At 41.2% G+C, this 21,063-nt stretch overlaps 1 protein-coding gene across 41 annotated transcripts in view; it reads right to left on the bottom strand.

The window, feature by feature from the left end:
• The window catches only part of ADGRL3 (adhesion G protein-coupled receptor L3), a 475,677-nt gene that overhangs the window by 140,272 nt on the left and 314,342 nt on the right, over positions 1–21,063 (bottom strand). The window lies entirely within an intron of this gene.

The following is a 21,063-nucleotide window of genomic DNA, read 5'->3' as shown; positions in this document are numbered from 1 at the left end:
ACACCATAAATTCTCTATTTGCTTTTAAGTGCTTTAACATGGGAAATCTGCTTCAGGCAAACCCATCGCTAATAATAAGTTACCCTGCTTTCTCGTTCTTGTTTCCATGTTAAAAATCCATTTAATGTCATTAATGAATACAAGTCATCATCTAATAGCTGATTGGTTCTGCAGTGCAAATTCTGCCTGCTCTACTCCATGCTGCTCAAAGTGCAGATCAGTGCCCTTATGACTATGCAACAGGCTCCCTGTTTGCTGCATCCCAGACACTACCAAAATGCAAAATAACTGAGGTTGGAAGAGATGTGGAAATTACTAGTCCAGTCCAGGGACAGCAAAAGTTAATTGCTCAGAACTGAATCCATTTTAGATTTGAAGGTCTCCAAAAAGAGAGACTTCACAGCCTCTCTGGGCAACCTGTGCCAGCGCTCAGTCACTTGAACAGGGGGAAAGAAAAAAAAGCTTATTCTTATTGTAGAATCACAAAGGTTGGAAAAGCCTTCTAGGATCATCTAGTCCAAATGTCAATCATTGTGTTCAAATTGAATTTCTTGTTTCTCAGTTTGTGCCCACTGACTCTTGTCCTGTCACTGGATGCATCTGAGAAGAGTTTGGTTTTGTACTCTTCATTCTCCATCTCTGCACTCCAATCATGAATCCAGGCACATCAATAAGATGCCTCTGGACCATGCCTGCTCTCAGCAGAACAGTCCCTTATCTCTCACAGAGAGATGCTTCAATCCCTTTATAATCTTTCTGGACTGGTGCCAGTAAGTCCTTTTCTCTCCTGTACTGGGGAACCCAAAACCAGACCAAGAATCCAGGTGTGTGCCCACCAGAGCTGAGTAGAGGGGCAGGATCACTTCACTCAATCTGCTGGCAATGCTCTGTTTAATGCAGTCCAGGATTCTGGTGGCCTTTTCTGTCCCATGGGCACATTGCTAGCACATCACTTTTTTCCCCCTTGTCAAGGGGGGGGAAAGCCCCCTAAGCGATCCCTAATACAAACAAAAGTGATTCTGCTGGTTTGAAAGGTTAGGTTGGAGTAAAGAAGACACATGCACAGTATAAAAGGCTGATGAATATCTGTGAGTTTCTTTAGACACTCATTATGATTCAGGAATGACTATGGATGTTTATGAATGTTTTATAAAAGCTTTTACCTAATATGGAGGAAGCAGTAGCATCAAATGCTCACTTTTGACAAATGAAACAAGTTGCTGAAGGCTTTTATCTACTTGCTGCTGATACAAAACATGCCTTTCCCAAAAAGTATCAAACTTTACTCCTGTTAAACCGTATGCTTTTCACAATGCTAAATAGTGCTAATACTGTATATAAAAGCAATGCATACAACACCTGTGCTTCATTTCTGGGCATGAATGCCAACTTAGTCTGGAGACTCATCAGTCTTTCCATAGGGGAAACAAAATTTCTCCAGCTCAGCACTGCTATCTGTAGCCCTCATTATGCATTTATCATCAAGACCCCCTGCAAACCTTGTTCATCAACAGAATCCTACTTTTTCTTTGATTTTACTATTTCTGGCATTGGTGACCTCCTAGGGGGTTGAGGGAAGAAAGCCAAGGGGCAGTGGCTGAAGAAGGCCTCAGCACAAGTACACAGAGGAAACTATTAAGTCAGGGGACAAAACTTGATTATCAAAGTAATGAGTCCTTCTAGATTTAACAGTATTAAATGTTTTCCCAATGACTCATAGCATCATAGGACTACAGAATATACCAAGTTGGAAGGGACCCATAAGGATCACAGAGTCCAACTCTTGGCTCCACACAGGACCACCCAAAATTAAATAACACATTAAATAACACAACTCCATTAAATAACATAATTTTACCTCGTGAAACTATGTAAGATCTTGAAGCTGATGTCACTGGCACAGCTAAAGTCAGTCACGAAGACTGACAGAACAAGTTTCTCCAAATTACAGCAATTCTTGTCCCTTTTATATGAGTTTAGCACTTTTGGATGCTTACCTCAAGCCTCAGCTCTAGGACTGAGCATCCCCAGGCAATCACCTCCCCTCTCCAGGACCAGCTATCACATGGAAACACTTGGAAAGGAGAATGTGTAAGTCTTATAAAAAGAGGGTAGAAACACTCAGCCTCTCCCTCTTCAAATCCCCATTTCTTCAGCTGTTTACAGTACATGCTGGATCTGTACAGCAGACCTTATAGCGTCATAATATGGGACGTGGGCCTCCTGTGCCCACATGACTGTCTCTCGGTCTATTAAGCTTTGATGCACACCTGCACATCTATTACTCCATAAGCCTATTTGATCTCACTCAAAAGCCTGAAGAGGTGCCCACTCTGAACTGTTCCTTGTGTATCTGTGCCTATGGGGGAGGAAATGGATGGTGTCAGGCCCTTCCCAAATTTCATGGAACACTCCAAAAATAACTGCACCTCTTCAAATTAGTGGCCCACTTTTTAATAATATAAAAAAAGAAAATGAAGAAAAAGAAAAGAAACCTATTTCTAACAAAATACCAAAGGTCAGGATGCCTCTCTTGCTGATGGAAAGCTGGGCTTGCCTTGTATTACAACAGCTTGCACGGCCCTCTCCAAATCCCACTCTGACTATAACCATCTGGTGTTTCAGCAGCCGGCTCTCAGGTAAAAAAGTAAACAGCAATCAAACGTAATCATCAAAGTAACACGTGATGAAGTTGCCAATTTCATATCTAATCGCTTCAGTCAGGCTCCATTTCCTTTACTCTTCTTGCCTGTGAGGAGCAGCCACCATCATGGCCCGCTCAGGAGGGTGGACAGGGATGGCTGATGGCATGGTGCCCTGTGAGCAGCAGGAGAGGGGCAGAGAGGCTGCTGTGCCATGTGATCGGCTGAAAAAAAGAAGGGTTAATGCTGGAGTGCTGCTGTGGTTCACTCCCTCACTGCTGCTTTTTTGCATAGTGTGCTGCAAGGAGTCAGGCATGGCCAACACTGCATAAACACCAAAAATGCTGTTTTTGCCAGTGGCTTTCATGCTCTCACCAACGTGACCAGTCAGCCAGCACAGCCTGGCTCTGCTCCTTCCCTCTGCAGCACAAGCCCTCAGGTGAGGCAAAGTGAGCACTGAGCTCGGTGTGGGCACCCCAAAGGTGCTGCTTTCTGTGTGCAAGGTCTCTCTTTACACTCAGTCACTGCCATTTTGGCAGCGTAGTACAGAGGTGGCCTGGCAAGTCCATCTGGTGACATGTCCTCCCTCTAGAGGAGGAAACAGAGGAGATGTGAGCACACTGAAGGAGTGCCTGGTTCACCGTTACCTTCAGGTCTGACATATGAGAGACTAAGCATCTTAGAAAGCCACAAAGTAACAAGAACAAAGATAGCGTTTTGTGAGGAATGCCGGAAATGTAATAGTATGGCCCGAGGGATAACTTTGTTAAGGGATCTGGATGCTTACAGATACAAAATCAACATTCACACATCTTCAGAAATCTGCCCTTCAGTGATTTTAGTCATCTAAAGATTCCATGATAATGAAACCACAGGAAAAAAACGCAGGCACTAACCAAAACCTAGCAGTACAGCAGCCTTAGCTGTTTACATATTAAAAACGCTTCCCCTGTTTCTTTTTGGAAACATACCCACCGTTTGTGCACATGACAGTGCAGACCTCCCTCCCAACCCTGATCCAAGCATCCAGTGCCTGGTTTCCTCTGGAGGTGAAAGTTCCCTTTCTTGACTGTCCCCATCCATAGGAGATCACTGCAACACGTTCTCTTTCTGTCATGTCAGATTCCATCGCTTGCTGCTCTGTTTTCTACCCAGTTTCCAGCCTCCTTCAGTATGTTTTCACCTTCCACTGGCTCCCTTCTATTTTTGAGATCCTTCTAAGACTGCCTAGCTAGCATTTCACACAGAATATTTCATTTAATTTTGTGCCTGCAGCTCTCACGACCCGGAGTTCCCTTACACTGCCTCTGTCTCCTACATGCTTTCAGCACCTTCAAATACAGCCACCTCTGTGGACTAAATTCCTCATTCTGTTTATCCGTTCGCTTGGATTACTAATGAGTAAGTTAATAACCGTGAAACCGCACGTTAATTCCCGAGACTTTGATTTCAGTTCTTCACCTCATTTTTTTTTTTTTTTTTTTTTTTTAAGGTAACAATGGACTCTGGACACACACCAGTTAATGGTCTCAGAAAACACATCACCAGTTTTTTACCAAAACAATTACATATACAATTTCATTTCCATGCTGCAGCTCTCCCCTTTCAGCTGAACAATTTGATTTTTAAAAGCAATCTAGTTTGTCTGGTATGAGCTGATCTGTAAAAGACAGCATTACTTTTGGACCAAATTTCTGTAATCCTTCATTAACAGGATTTAAAAAAAAATAGTAATAATACAAAATCTAATTTATTATCTAGCCACATCCAATTTGTTGGATTGTTGTTTCCAAGATCATCACTCTTATCCTCTTTAATTTCCAAAATTAGCACATTTTTCTTGCCCTTTTTTTCCTCCCCTCATGGGTCTTTTTGAACAACAGAACATGTAGGCATATATAAAAACATATGGAAAGAGAAATTAAAAAGCTGCAGGCTTGCTAACAAACTCTACTGACATGCCATTAAACAAATTTCATTTAGACCTATTACTCTGCATATATTCAAACTTCTCCCAGCAGCCTTTTTACTTTTACTGATGATTATCTTTGCTAAACATCATTTCCTCACTGCCCACCCTTTTCCATTTTGCATTAAAATCTTTCTTTTTAAATAAAGCTTTTATAAAGCCATTCCCTACCGCAGACATGTCAGAGTTAGCACTGATTCTGTCTACTGCTTCATTTACTCACAGACTTCATTGGAGTTTCTTTTTTTCATCTGTACATCATTCTTTCATTGCCTTTTTAACTCCTTAGGGTTACTGTAACTCACCTACTCTCCCTTCTCTCCCCCTCAGGCTTATTTCCTTGTCCTTCCCTGGAAGCCTCACACACTTTTGAATACAAGAAATCCCTCTTTTCCAAACAATGTTCTCTGAGTACATTAGCTCTGCACTTTTGCCATTTTGCCTCTTCCATTTCATACCTGAAATGATTGTGAGCTTAAAGCAACTGCAAAGAGATAAGCACAGTACCTGTGAGCAAAGTTGCACAATGTCTGTGGGCAGGGCAGGGATGCTAGGAGCAGCTATAAAACAAGGAGGATGGGGTCTCTGGCACCACAACCATAGGGTGAGCACGTGGTGGCTGCATGCAGTTTCCTGATCAAGCTACTTTATGCACTTAGAGGTTACCAAAACTAGAATCTGTGGACAACCTACAACAAAGAGGGTGTACCTGCACAGTTAACACAAGCAAATGTTTCTTCTCCCATTCCATGCTTGACAGGAGTGAAGTTATAACACTGCAACTTCATTCTCTGCTTCTGAAGTTGCTTCAAAATGTACATAATTGCAGCTCTCTGAAATGTATATATTGTGTAGATACATCTTAAGATACATGTGTATAATGTATCTTCAATTCCACATGTAATATAAAGTCTGAGTGTAGGAGATGCAAGACTGCATAGCAAGACACAGCTGATTTTCTCAGAACCTACCAGGGCAACACAGGGCTGTCAAATGCAAACCCCAGAGCCAAGGAAGAAACGTCTCCAAAGGAAGCAGGGAGAGAGGTGAGTTGGGTGGATGTTTAGCTAAGGCTCTGTCATGCATGCACCTCATGTTTTAAAGTAAATGCAAATCCACAAACAGAGCCTGGCAGCATATGTGTGAGCAGAAAGCATGATAAAATAGGCTAATCTTTTCTGAGGATGTACTATTCTTGCTTTGAATCTGTCACAACAAACAGCAGCCCTAACCATGAGGGAAAGGAAATCAAAATGGCCTTTTTGGCCATTTGACAGTCATTACTTGGGTGGCTCTATGCTAGCTGAGTTTTCAGGAGCATTTTGCAACTGAGATTGGAATTACATACAAAAATGTTGGCAAGAATAATGCCAGAGGAATGGGTTAAAGACTGATTATTACAGCAGCTGAAGCAATTGGACACTTTTCACTACTGGCAGCTGCGTACTTTCAAGAGAGCTTTTAGGAGTCAGAAACTCAAGACACAGTGGAAGTCAGGGGCAAGGAAGCTTCTTCAAGCCACAATGAGATACTTCCCTTTGCTGTGCAAATGTTGTAGTTTGAGTTCTGTGTTTATATGAACCTTACCCCTCTGTTAAAGACTTAAAACATTTGTTTTAGGAGGGCTTTAGCTCTGCAGACTCCAGTACGTGTCTCAGAATTTATCCTGACTGGTATACAAGGGGGGATGGGAGGGGAGGGGGAAAGGAAAAGAGTCTGGAAATATTCCACACATGCTGTTATAATTGAATAATGTTAAATACCTCCTATCTTCCCCACAGACAGCAGCAGGTGAGGGAAGGCCCCCTCCAGGTCTAGCTTTTTCCAGAGCCCAAAGCAGGGAGCTGACCTGCATTTTCTAAGATCTGCTCCCCAAAAGCTTGCCAGCAAGCTAAAAGAAAGACAGCACATCATATTACTCTTCTCTTGCCAGATGTGTTCATCGTGTTATGAAATATGATTTACCTATCACCTGCACTGGAAACTCAGGAGGGGAGAGTGATTTTGGTTCAGATGAAACCAAGGGGTTTGGAGCAAATATAATACTCAAAGCCCTGGAGGAGATGACAAATATCCATAAGCAAGAACTGCCCAGAGAGGGTTTAGCAATGGCAAATACAGCTGCACCTCAGGAGGTTTTCTTGGCCACCTCTCAAAGATTTAATCTGATACGAGGAGGGCTGTGCCAACTCTTACTGTCCTTACTCTGTTCTTTTCCCAAAAGTCAACCAGGAAGTTTTCATCTGCCTTAATGGGTTGTGGATCAAGTCCAGCAAATTCTGCTTCAGATGAGGCTGAAAAGACTTGATATAGAAAAATTTAGAAGAGTTTTTTGGGAGAAACCTAGCCAAAGCCATCCAGTCCATCTCCTGTAGAGGCAAAATAGTTCCTTATGTTGTTTTGAAAGGTATCTCCTTGAGGCTGCCCACTGCTTCCTCCAAGGTACTAATCAACAGATCTTGCTGTCAAGATTTCATCTTAGTTTTTCCTTTCTTGGAGGAGAGATCCTAATCCCTTCCTGCCTGAGATATTTCTGCCATATTTTTTTCCCTCTTGCTTGTTCTTTTTCAACAGCTTCACTTTTTAGGGCCCTGTCCTTCATTGCCGTGCTCTCAATAGCGCTTGTATTTACTCTCCCTACCCCTACTATCAGCATTATTAAACAAGGATGCAACTTCACATTATAGCTAACCAATTTAACAGTGGTCTTCACAAGGCCATGGACTCCCACCCCCTCCCTTGCAGCAAATCAGACAATTAATGCAAGTACAAACCACGCTAGAGCTGATCTGATGGAAAGCAACCCAACAAAAACACTAATTATTAGTTTTCTGCTGGCTCAGTGAGCCCATCCAGCTCATCCTGCCATAGGAGCAGCACCAGAGCCAATACAAAGGGAAGGGTAAGAATGAGAGAGCCAGGGTGGAGGGGGAATAGGGACAGCTATCAGTCTCAGTGTAACATACTGTTCACACCTGTGAACAGTAGGAGCACTGTATCTAGATGCTCCATTCTTACACAAGACTCCTTGCCCTGGAGACTCCCACCAGTTGCTTCCTTTCTTTGCCACCTTTCAGACAGCTTTTAATCTACCTGCCAGTATATTTTAGAGTGCTATATCTCACTGCTCCAGGTTAAAGGTTTTACTGAAAGCCATACGTGTGACAGCATGTTTATTCCTTGCATATAAAGCCTACAACACAGCTCTATCTTTCTGTTAGTTGGGCTGCTGTTGTTAACACAGGAAGGGGAGCAGTGGGGAAGAGAAGAAATCAGGCAGTAGTCCTTGTTACACTTAGCTTAAAATTCAGTGGTGAGGCATCTGGGGGGTTGTCAGAGAAATCAGCAGAGATGCTGGACTATATGGCAGGAGACACATTTGAAGCAGACAGGTAGATGTGTGACTCACCAGTATAGAGAGGGTAATTGAAATGTCTTGTAGTTTCAAATACTGTGAGATGTGGTCCAAGAATTTGTCACTCTCGCTTTCTTCCATTTGTGACAGCCTACAGCAGATGTCCACTACAATATGCTTTTACTTCCCAGTCTATGTCTTTGCATGCTTAGCATGGTCTCCATCCCCATGGCATAGTTCCATAGTAATACCTATATCCCAACTGTGATCTTTTCTCCCCCATCAGTTCCCAAGTAGGTAAGATCTCACCTTCACTCACCTTCTGTGTCAGACACATCTTTCCCCAGGAATCCATGATGGCAAGTCTACAAGAAACAGTTTCAGCATACAGGGCTGCTTCTCCAGCTCCCTTACATGCATCCACTCATCTTGGTAAATGACCCTCATCACCACACAACCACAAAGCACACTATAGCTCTGCACTTTCTGTGACTCAAGAGTGACTGCAGCCCAAATGGGACTGCCAGACAATAAAGAGTTACAAGAATCTTCTTCATTACAGGTATTTTTATCCACCGTTGTCATTAAGAAAGTGCAAGAAGATGAGTAATTTGTTTTCCAAGAGGGTCAGCACACCCTAACTTCATTAATCACTTCTTTTGATCTACTACAGAAGCTCTGAGACAAGTAGTACAGCCTGCCTAGCTCTGCTTCCAACTTATTACCAAGTTTGAGCTAAACTAAGGTGCAGAGATGTTGCAAGAGGGGATGTATTTAATCCTACAGCAAGCAATCAAGCAGGAAAAGAGATTAACACTAAAGAAATTAAATGAGAGCAGGTATTTCCTCCACTAACTTAAAAAAACAAACGAACAAAAAACAAAAAAAAAAAACCACAAGAGTAATCTAAGCTCTTTTTTTCCTTTATTTTTATCTTTTTTCTTTTTGAGATAATATAAGTTATGTCTCAGCGTGAAGGACATGGCTGCCTGTAGAGAGATTTTGACAACTCCCCTCTGAGTGCTAAAATGCTGTCAGCTGAAAAACCGAGCTGTTTGGGCAAATTGATCCAGCTCTGACAGACTTCCTCTCTGTTTTAATGTTTTCTCTCTCAATCAAAAACCATCTAAAGAAGTCAGGTTTGCAGATCCATTTGGAGAGGGGGGAGAGGAGGGCATATCACCTACCTTTGCAGCACAGCTCTTTAACCTAGATGTCAGGACAGACCTGCCACACAGAGGGGAAGATCTCAAAAATCTCTCATCCTTGCATATAGCAACTGTGTATGGCCTCACTGACTACCAATGAGGGCCGAATCTATATATACATTTTGCAGGTAAACAGTAACAGTATAGTGAGCAGAGCTTATAGGCCAGGATTTATCTCCAATGCCACTAACAGGCAAGCAGCTAGAGCAGCTGCCCAAGAAAGCTTGAGATTTCATCAATAATCATTAGGAATCATCACCCCCTTCCTCAGCCCAAAGAAAACGAAATCTGAGCATTTTTAAGCCTTGTCCCTAGCTGTGAATATATCTGTAACCTTTCCGCATCAGTGACAATTTTGAATACAATTTTTGATGGTCAAATCCTGGGAGTACTGTTACCACTTTGTAGCAAAGATTAAGCATGCTGCTGTCACAGTCAGTAAAAGAACATCTTTTCATATTGCCTCAATTGGGCACTCTAGAAATCTCAAGTCCACTAGGGTGAAGCAGTGCCAAGCAACTTAAAAGTGTCTTATAAAGTCAACTTGGGGCATTGTTTTTGCTTTCTTTTCACCTTTGCAATAACAGAGCTTTACAACTTGACTGCTGTCCTGCTCATGGGGTGCTTCTCCACAGTTTTTTCTCTTTCCACTTCACCCACTTGTTGTCAACTGAGCTAGGAGAACCTATGCTCAATGTGACCAGCTTTCAAAGATTACTTTAGAAGATTTGTGCAGTAGAACTGCTAATTTATAAATGATAAGACATCTAAAGTCAGTAAGTACTGTAACAATGACAGTTCCGGTGAAGCTCACTACTGACTTCATAAACATAATTATGTCCCCTTCTATTGCCTCACAAAGCCAGAAACAACACGGAATGCTTCACCATCTGTCCCTCTCATTCTGCAACCCTGCATTTGCTTCCTTACAGACAGGAACTGAGAAGTTTGCAGTGGGTCAGAAACTGTACAAGCCCACCAACTTCAATATAACTGTGCAGAGTATAGGTCCATATATCAAACATTGTTCTACAGAGCAGATGTTTGTTTCATACAAGACCAAATACGTTTTATTATTATTATCAGATTTTTTATATTTGGAATCTAAGCTTCCTCAACCATGTGTCTAGATTATTCTTATCTTAGTTCCCACGATGTTACTGTAAGGCCTTTGGATGACAGTTTTGATTACAAGTCTGCACATTTCCTAGAAAAACACGATCCTGATTGGTACTTGTTGAATAATGCATACTAATTCCAGCCTGAGCCTCCTTCGCATTGAATGAGTCATGGTGGATGTCTATTCTCTGCAGCAGGCAGCAGCAGGCTCTACAACAGCGCTGCTCTGTGCTACCAGCACTGCGACAAAGTACTTCAGGTTTCCAGATTTCCTGATACGTCAGTCTGTCTGCATACACGCAAGGGGAAGAGCCAAGCTACACTACACAGTTTGTTGCATCTGTCTGGCTCAAAGACGGATTACAGGAGGCATACAGCATGACTGGAAATCAAGTAATAGAGTCTGAAAAGTACATCAAAAAATGGCATTTCAACCCAAGCAGAAACTCTTTCAGCTCCTTCTGCCTTACATTCATCTTTTCAGTGAAAGATGATGCTACAAAATTAATAGAAAACTTCAGTTCTGAATATTTACCTTTGCAACAGATGATATTCAATTTGTACTCAGTCATATATTTCACCACCTCCAAAACAGAATGATTGAACAGCTCAATGCAAGAAAAAAGGATTTTCTTTTTCATTTAGAGGCTCAACTCTTCAGTTGCTTTAATGAATATACACTTCCATATGCCCTTCTCATGATCTGAGCAAAGAAGGAACACCAGTATTTCTGAATAGTTGTGCAAACACTGTGAGATTTGAAACTTGTGGTAAGTTGGTTTCACACTGAGCAATGATTATGACTTCCTCATTGCTGAGTATGGATATATGCTTGTCTTCCCTGGATCAGGGAGAGGACAAAGCAACTGCATTTAGTCATTGTTTTGCATCTCATAGCATTTGGGGTTATTCCAAAGAACATGTAGATGATCTGATGTTACTCGAAGGAAGGAATTATTTCTGGGTTTGCTCATTGGGACTGAATCAGAAATACTGGCCATTACAGCTCTGATTGCCATAATAGTTTCAATTGAAGTAGCAGTGGCTACTGAAGCAATGGCCCCTGCAGGTGGAAGCAAGTGTCACTTAGGAAGGTGGCTTTGCTACTCCCTGTGTCAGTCTATCATTTCAAAGTGAGCTTAAGCTCATTCTCAAAGGCGACCTTTTTAGTGTGGGAACTCAATCTTTCACTGTCCTTCCCAGCAGGGACAACTTAATTAGATATAGGGTTTCCTTCTCAAGTTACTGGGTTTGAGGATTCATGCTGTTGTTACTTCCAGGCAATTCAAACAAAGGCAAACACCAACAACAAATAGAAGGGAAAATTCTGAAAACAAACAAACAAAAAACACAGATAAAACCTGACACATCTCTGAACAGCACAGGACTTGCTTTCACAGTAGGATGGAGACCCTGGCATTCAATCCCATACTGCTAACACTGAGGGAGCAAGTCCTCTGAAAGCATTTTCCTTTTCAAGAAGCCAGTAAAAAATCTCCAGATAGTTTCACGTAGTCGAGAAGCCAGATTGCAAACTGCCCTTTACTTGAGACAAAGGTGACTTTTTGCAAGGTTTAAACTACTGGGATATTTTATTAAGGGGTGAGACCAGGGGGAAGGGATCAATTACAGGAAAAAGTGGAATGGAACAAAATATCTCTATTACTGATGGAGGGCAGATTCTGCACTTTTTGCTTACGAGCTGGATGAGCAGGTAAGCAGATTTTCCCCAGGTACCTCAATCACACTGATTGCAAAGGTTACAAATGACCGGAACAAGCTTAGAGAGCTCCCAGAACAAACAGGAAAGAAAAAGAAAACAAACAACAACCTGCGAAAAAGCCTTGCTCTGTAAGGAGCTTGAAATGATAATGCTCTAAAGCTGGTGCTGGAAAGACACTTCACAGACAACCTCAAGGATGTCAAAATAAGGAGAGACACCCCCAAATTCTGAGATTGCATCTTAGTGCTTTTAAACCCAAAGCAAAGAAAACCCACCAAAATATTTAGTACTATGGATCTAGGCATTCCTTTCTTGTGTCCCAGATCTTCACAGATTATATTTTAAAGCTTTTCTTCCCACTAAGAAGTGCAAGAATACCTTTGTACTTTTAAAGAAAACTGAATATGTCATGATCATGCAGACAAGCTCAACAATGCTGTCAGTAGAATTGACAGCCCTGAAATTTAACTTCAGAACCAAAATGCAGAGCTCACTCTCACAAAAATACTTGCACTTCTGAGAGGCAATGAAGAGACGAAGGGAGCAGAGTACAGTGCCAGACGTCCAGCCCCTTTGGTGCTCTGATAGCAAAGTCAAGCTGCTGAGCTTTGCACAGGAACCTTGTCTTGCCAGATCCAATGGGTCAAACCACCACAGGGAGATGATGAGTTGGGAACTGGAATATCTCTAAACAGCCAAAACGAACATCTTCAATCCCATTCATAAATGTGGGCACTATTCAACAAACTGATTCATCTTACATTTTCAGTGGATGAAAGACAAAGGAAAACTTAATGATTATCTACTAAAACTTCAACCAGTCTCATCTACAATGATCTCCTGTTAAGTATAAGGTTTCCCACATGAAGAAACTAGGGCCATCTGAGGTCAGCAGTCCTACTCCTCATATGTAAGCTAAGAAAATTGTAGGCAAATGAAGCCATTGAAAACTTCAGAACCGATCAGTATGAATAACCAGAGGACAGGCAGCTGTCAGGGAGAGATTGTGTAGACACACTTTGATGGCAGCAAACACTTTCTGATCTAGTTCACATCTCCCAATTTCAGACCAAAGGTCCAGAATTCAATTTTAACTACCATCAATACAGCTCTAACATGGACAGAAAAGATTACAAGATAAATGCAGTATGGGTGCAATGAAATGAGAAAATATCATGACCATTTGAGGATGCAAAATATGACTCAGCTAGAATTACAATGAACCACAAGGTATTCAGGAGATGCTGTTGAAGGAGAGCCCTGCAACATCAAGAGGAAGACTATGCCTGCACTACTAGGAAAAGACTGTGCACCTTTCATATTAGTGAAACTCTCATTCAGAAACCCTGGAAAGGCACCAAGGCTAATTTTTAACCAAAGTCATCTGTGCTTAGCTCTGCAACAACTGATGGCCTCATAAAAAGACCGTATTCGCAGCTAGCTCTGCTGGCCAATTCTCACTCGCGTCTCTGCTTCTGGCATTCCACATTTTCAGCCACATTATGCACATTGCAGCTCCCCTTGCTGGTTTGTTGTTAGCACGAGGCACCCAACCATCACAAACTCTGGCACATGCTGCAGACCCCGCTAAATGCCAATCCCTCTATACGAGCCTGAAGCTGAATCTCAGTCTCTGCATCTAGCAATAGACATGCAATATGCAGATTTGTCTTAGTATGTAATTAAACACAGCATAATCCTGGTTAACTTGAAATTCGAAATGCAGGGTGAAACACTAACGTTTGCTCACTGTGCAGAGTTAAGGCGCTGGTTTTTAATGTAGACAAATGTCACCTCTGGGCATAGTTAGAATATCTTCCTAACACGAGATTTATGAAGATAAAAGATTCCATCCCGGAATTTCAAATAAATAAATCATCCGGTAATTCATTTGGTGTGCTTGCTCCTTTTGCTCCAAAGTAAAATACAGGGTACATGATTGATCTTACCCAGTGATCAACAAAATTCAAGCAAACAAAATTTCCTGGTCAGTCTAGCAAGGACTGCTGGGATTTTCCAACATTTGTCACCAGCACAGGAAAGTTATGAGCTAAAGAAGAAGGAAGAGTAAGAAAGAGTCACAAAATAGCCACAGGTTCAGATAGAAAGGTCAGGAAATATTCCTTGGTAGATCCTCTTTAGGCAGCTATAATCCGCAGCTTCTCTGCTTGGACTAAAAATGAAATGAGTCCAGGCTCAAATCAACTACAAGCACTTTACATCACTCCAGCAGGGCTGAAGGGCCACGAGTCCAAACCAGTGCTGGGCAGAAAAACTTGCCCTCTGAAAAAAAAATCTGACATGCAACATCCTTATTTAGTCATTACATTGAATATAAAGCCAACATTTCTGGAGCAGCGTGATTTTCACTGAATGCTGACTCAAAACCAAACCTTTTTTTTGATTCCCAGAACTGACTTCTTTTCTCCCTTGGGTAATATTAAAACATTCCATGCTAAACATAACATTAAAATTTAAAAGTAACAATATTTTAACATTACTAATGGTAACAGTAGCATCCAAATTACTTGTTTTGATACTTTCTGCCAAAAAAAGTGCAAATTCCTGCAAAGTCTTCTGATTTTGCACCAGTGGGACATTTTCCAACATTAAAAAAAAACATTCTGATGAAAATGCATTAATGTGCTGCAGTCTAAATGTACATTTTCCTACATCTAAGGCTCAGGGCAACATAAAAAAAACCTTTAACCTTACTAGAGGAAGAGGCTGCAAGCAGTAGTGTCCCAGCTGTCTCCATTTGCCAACTGCATGACTTGGACTGAGTCTTCTCTTCACTAACTGTAGGGTGGCTCAGGAAATCTGCCCATCCCTTCCCAACTGCAGTACCAAGCTTTGCTTCACCACTGCGGTTTGGTCCAGTTCTTTTCCCAAAGCTTTTAATCTTGGTTAACCATCTGATATTATCCAATAGAGCCCACAACTGTTTCTACTTTCCCCCAGGTCTACTTCACATTAGTCTCGCCTAGAGGACTCTACTGGCCGGAACATAGGAAAAGTGATAGAAACATATCAATTCTTTACATTGCATTTGGAGTGACATGGGGAATCAGACCATTTGTTCTGCATAACATCTTGATGGCTGACTGAAGTTAGGGAATCCTACCAAATACTTGTATCTAGCAGAGCACATGCATTGCTTATAAAAGATCCCACCAAGGAGAAAAAAAAGCACACATACACAACACAAAAATCTCCTGTCTGTAAAGCAACAAGTATGTCCCTGCCTTCTGTGAAAACAAAAGTATATTTAGTTTAATCACCTTGGCAACTGAGCCAGCTTGCAAACTCTACTTTTTCAAATATATCTAATCAATGTGTAAATATCTCTCCTCCATACAGAAACACATGCACATATATATTTATATAAAACGTGTACAGCTTACTGTTGATAGTACTTCCTCCAGTATTAGCTGCAGACAAGTCTGTACTCAGTGTCTGATTTCAGCTGCCAAAAGATGAAGTCTGAATACCAAACAGACCTAAATTTAAATCTCAAAGATGTGAGTGCGGCTTTCTCCAAGCAAGTCAAAGGGCCCCGCAGATGCGCCTCCAACAGAACCACCCTACAGAAGCAGGATGACATCCTTCTGGAGGAGTGCTGCTTCCATGACACAGCCATGGACTCCAAGGCATTTTTTTCAGCTGCTATTTAGAAATGAAGGTAACTCTGACCTTGAAACACTGTCCATAAAGAAAAAAGCACAATGTATTTCAGTAGATAACAAATCAAGTTATATGGAAATCTGGAAAGATGATTTTTTTATTTTTTTTTTTTTTCCCCTAATGCTTTGAAATTGCCTGAAAAATTTCTTCCCTAATAACTGGATCTATTTTTCAGGCATTCAGTAGAATGATCTTTATGTTGTTAATAAACACGTTAGTCTAATGAATATCTCTTAGCAATCTTGCCTCTAATTCAGGAAACCCAAGTGCAGCTGAGATAAAAATATGCACATACTAAAAGCTCAAATTGAAGAAAAAAAAAAAATCAATTCGAAGTTAAATTACCCATCTTAAATTTCAGTATAAAGCCCACTAGAAATACTGAGTTCTTGAACCTCAATTAATCTTTAGCTCTTAAGCCAGAAGGGAAAAGGATTCTTCAGAGTACCAGAGGGGAAGCTGCAAAGAGCTCAGGCCAGCTTGCCAATGGACGTCACCATCGCTTATACTTCCATCCGTGGCTCCGCTGGGCTGCTTAACTCGTGCTCATCTCAGACTCCTTTGGGTTTCTTTTTCCAGGCACTTGTGTGCCTGCATGCGTGTGGCATACATTTTCCAGTTCCACTTCTCAGGAATTAATTGGCAGAAGTGCTTGTCATGGTTAAATAATTTTATTTAATTTGCACCGTGTGAAGATATTTGGGCAAAAGGGAAAAATAATTAAAATTTAATTACATTTTTCCCCCCTTTATAATGAGAAACAGTTGCATCCCTTGGAGACTCAGCTAGGAATAGAACATCATTCATTTTTATTGTTAAGTGTGTGATTCAAGGGAAAAAAACAAACTTAAAATAATTTAAAAAAAAATAAAAAATCAAAGATCAATCTCTTGTAGTAGAAGAGTGACATGCAGCCAAGCCTAGAATAGGTAAAAACAGATCTCTAGAATCAACGGCATCTGAAGCTCATTAAGATGCTGAGAGGATAAGATAACGTCAGTGTCCCAAACAGAAACATCCAGGGGACCTTCTCACGGGTTTCTACATAAGTACATACACACACACAAGTACATTTTTACTGAAAGGCTCCGAGACGTCTCCTTCATGAGTCCTGTCAGCTCTAGGAAGCATCATCCTCAGAGGCTTCACCACACACATTAAAGAATTACATAAAACTGAAAAGCTATCATCTCCACTTTTTTTCTAATTTCAGGCCCATCTCAAACTGAAATATCAGTTTGCTTTCTCTAATTTCTAAGTGGGGAAAAAAGACTGCCTAAGCCCTCCTCTCCCCTTCATGCTCTCTCCTTTTACACATAACATTGGGAAAGGATTTCCCTTCATGTAAAACACCTAGAGAAGGGCAAAGGAGGCAAACAGAGGACAGAGATGATATATTATTGTTACAGACAGTCCTGTGATACACAGAAAAAAACATTTCCCATAACTTCCCCCCGAGCTCTCCTGGTGTAGAAATAACCAGGAGGGCAAATTTATGGACATTCATAAGCCCATAAGCAAGGTGACAGAGCATATGCTTTCTGCCTTCAATGTACAGATCAGTTTGCACAGAGATCAGCAACACAAAACTCCCGCTAGCATTACCTTATACACCAGTTAGCCCCCACGCCATTTCAGCATCACTTGGGCTGCTTCTCATTGGCTACAGTTGATGCCTCTACTGCCAAATACATTGGGATGATGATGTCCAAATGCACTATGGTCACAGATTTCACTGTCAAAGGAAGACGGGACTTTCCTAACACTCCTTGATATGTGCCCATGTTGAAGTTTCTTTTTTTCCAGTACAAAAATGAGATAGGATAACACAGCTGTTTTCATAGTGCTTTATGTAACAACATCACAGCCGAGGTGAAGCCTCTCCTCTCAGCTATCCTGGTTTGTGTTTGTCAATAACCACAGATGCCTGAAGGTGAAACTTATTCAAAATATCACAAAATACACCAACCAAACAACAAAAAGACCAAGTGAAACCAACCAAACAAAAACATTCTGACACCACATTATAAGAATTTGAGTTAAGACTGTTTTTAGTGCCTCCAATTCATATTTGCGTATTAAGGAATCTGTCACTTCTTTCCACAAGAACACGTGAACAGATTTTGATGTAAAAAACATAGTATGACCATGTCCTTGATACAATTTAATGACAGTTTCCCAAAGTGCTTCTTCTATCCTCTATGGTTTACTTCCTTGCATCACCATTTTTCACTCAGTGTAAATACAGATTCTTTTAAAAAACAAAACAAAACAAGGCATGAAAACCAAAAGGCAATAAAATCAAATCAACAATAAGGAAAAAAACAAAACAAAACAAAACGCATTTGGAAGTAAATCTTCCATTACCTTATGGAAAAACTGCTGGAACAAGCTTTTGCCCTTTCCAATGGACAGATGTTCTCATCAACGAGAAAATTAGAACTCGATGACAAACTCCAAGGCTTAAATGTCATTCCCTACCAACTCTGGTTCAAATGAGAATGGAAGTGGCATTAAGAGAGCAGTATGCAAGCGCTGCAGACTGGTAATTTCCTCTAGTTAAAAAACAGAAGTTTACAGAAGCATTTAGCAATGCTCACCATAAAGTATAAATCTGAAAGTAGGAGGTTCCTTCCTTGTTTTCAGTGCCCAGCAAGCTACTTTTCTGCTGCTAGTGAACTGTTTGTTTCTTCAGTCTGTTCAGGAATTTCTCACTTTACATAACAATTTTCCAGCGTCCTTAAAAACAAAACTCTCAGGCCTAACAGTAACTCCTGTAGAAAGCACCCTCCCGAGCACTGGGTGAGTAAGGTGCAGAGTGTAATTCAAGCAGATGTGTGATTGTCTTTTTACATATGAGGCACAATTGGACTCAAAGGCTGGGCAGTACAACCTTGCATTTCCAATGCAAATGCTACTTTACCTCAGTAACACTGGGAGAGAATATCCACACAAGAAATGCATCATGAGAAGTGACACGCTGATTGTCTCCTGGAGCCTGGGTGCCCTTCTGGAAGACACGCTTTAGTTAAAGTCAAGTCATTAGGCTCACTACAAGAGGAAGCGGATGAAATCCAATCGAATGCATTACAGAGGTCAGACTAAATGAGCTAATGGTCCCTTCTGGTCTTAAAAAATCTATTAATCTAATTTAATTCTCTGTTCTACTCTTCATACCAGAGTCAATTTAAACTCATTTATATGAAAAGAACACATTACAGCAGCCTTGCACAACACACTACGTTCTGACTATCCAGTTTTAAGCTACACGAAAGCTTCATTTAGGAACTCAGGAGGAGGTTTTTGTTGTTTATCTGCAAAGAGAGCTTGTGTTTACAAGCAAGGCACCAAGTAGAGGCATATCTCCCAACTCAATATTGGATGAATCTGCATCTTAAACAGTGTGAATACGTCACAAACTTTCCTGAGTACTTTCTACCTTGGCTTGTATTTTGGTTGCTGTCATTTCTCACTTGCACAGATCCTTGCCATGCTGAGGACAATGGCACTTTTACCAATAAAGCATTTACAGGAGCTCCAAGGATATTCCTTGTGAATAACTAGTAAAATAATACTGCAGTAATAAAATACTTGGCAGTCACTGTCCAGGGAATAAATCAAGTACTTAGATGGAGAGTCTCAAATTATTAATTGCTGTTAGCAAGAGTCCCTGCACTATGTACATATGCTATGGTGAAGCAAATACATTTTACTACTTGAAAAGAATCCCCTCGTTTTCCTTTTCATGTTGCCCTCCCTGCTGGAGCCTCAGCGCTCACACCACCATTACTGGTCCTTTGCTTAATTCAGCAGTACAAGAGCTCCAAACACCACGTGAGTTCAAGCTGATCCATCCTGGCTATCCTCAGCATCCTTCATGCATGCTTGAGGGAGACAAAATCAGTTAATGCAGTCAGGGAGACAAATGAATGTGAGCCCAACACATGGAAGCTCACAAAAGTTTTTCACTCACAATGTTGGGAAGGCACTACAAACACACAGGAATTCCTCATCTCTGCTGGCATGCACATATATATATACTGGTTGCCTTCTTTATATTTTCTCTTTCTCAGCACAACTAAACCCTTCCTTGACCCTTTCCCCATGTCCATCTTAAACACCAACAGTGCAAAGCATTGCAGAGCTGCCTGATGCTTGGTATCTCCAGGGGCTGTGCTATTTTATTCCAGCTATTTGAAGCAAGCATGAATGGCACCCCAGTAAGCGTGCTCAGACTGGGATAAAGGCAGCTGATTTTCTCATCTCCTCCCGTGACCACGAGTTTTCAGTTCTGATGTTTCTTTTCTTCCTTTTCCCCAACCCTTTCTGAGTCTGAAGCAGCCACTACTGTGTGAGAATACAGAATGTAGCAGGTTTGTAACATGAAACACCCAGTTTGCTTATTCATTGCCAGACCTCTTAGACTGAATCCTATCTTTCAGTGAAATTTGCCTTAAGACCTGTTTCCTCTCAGCGCATTTTAATCAAGCAAAAATCCCGTTACAGTGAAGAAATCCTGTTACGGAGAACAATCGCTATGTTGTTTTAATGGACACGTCTCTTTCAACTAAGCCTTCATCATCTGCTTTGCCACCCAATCATGAGCATACCCTTGAAAAAAAACCTTTTCAACGTAAAAATGTAGGACAGATACTGTGACTTCAGCGAATATGGACAGTCACTGTTTGTTCCAGCTTACAATTTATATTATCCTCTTCTGGTGCTTTCAGCACAAATCAGGAGGCTAAAAAGCTTTTCACTGACAAAGTGCAATTTCTTCTCACTCTTGAAGCTCAAGCCCAGACTCACACCAGCTTCAGAGGATTTGGCTGAATAATGGCACTGCAAGAGCTTAGGGATTTTGTCCCAGGAACTTTTTGGTTTGGGTTGTTGTTTTTTTTAGTGCATTATCCTTTGCCCACACTCACCTGACTGACTGCTCACCCCAAACAAACGGACACTGTTTTACTCTTGCTTTCTTCATTACCAGGTCTCTTGACTTAATGCAGTCACTATGCCAAAACACACTTCAAGAAGGTGTGCTACAGAATGTATGTTATCTCTGTTTTCTAGGCTCTGCCAATCTTCCCATGTCAGGCTGTTGACGGCATCACTGACTAGCATTTCACAGCCCTTCATGGTTGGTCCCATTTCTCCAAAAATGCAGAGATCTGCTAACTACTTAACAAAACTTTTTCTGCACATTCAACCTAAATTCACTAATAATTCTACAATCAGTCCAGCCATCCAACTCTATCATGAGAGTTCAGCCAGATTTCTGAGGGTAAGGCTGACCTTTCCACTCCTCACATATACTTTGGGTACTTTTTGTACCTACAACTGTACCTTAAGTGTTTGGAAAC

The sequence above is a fragment of the Coturnix japonica genome, chromosome 4 (assembly GCF_054131305.1).
Source record: "Coturnix japonica strain WE chromosome 4, WE-NBRP24, whole genome shotgun sequence".
Classification (NCBI taxonomy): domain Eukaryota; kingdom Metazoa; phylum Chordata; class Aves; order Galliformes; family Phasianidae; genus Coturnix; species Coturnix japonica.
The sequence above is the reverse complement of the archived record's forward strand: the minus strand, read 5'-3'. Positions and strand labels throughout refer to the sequence as shown.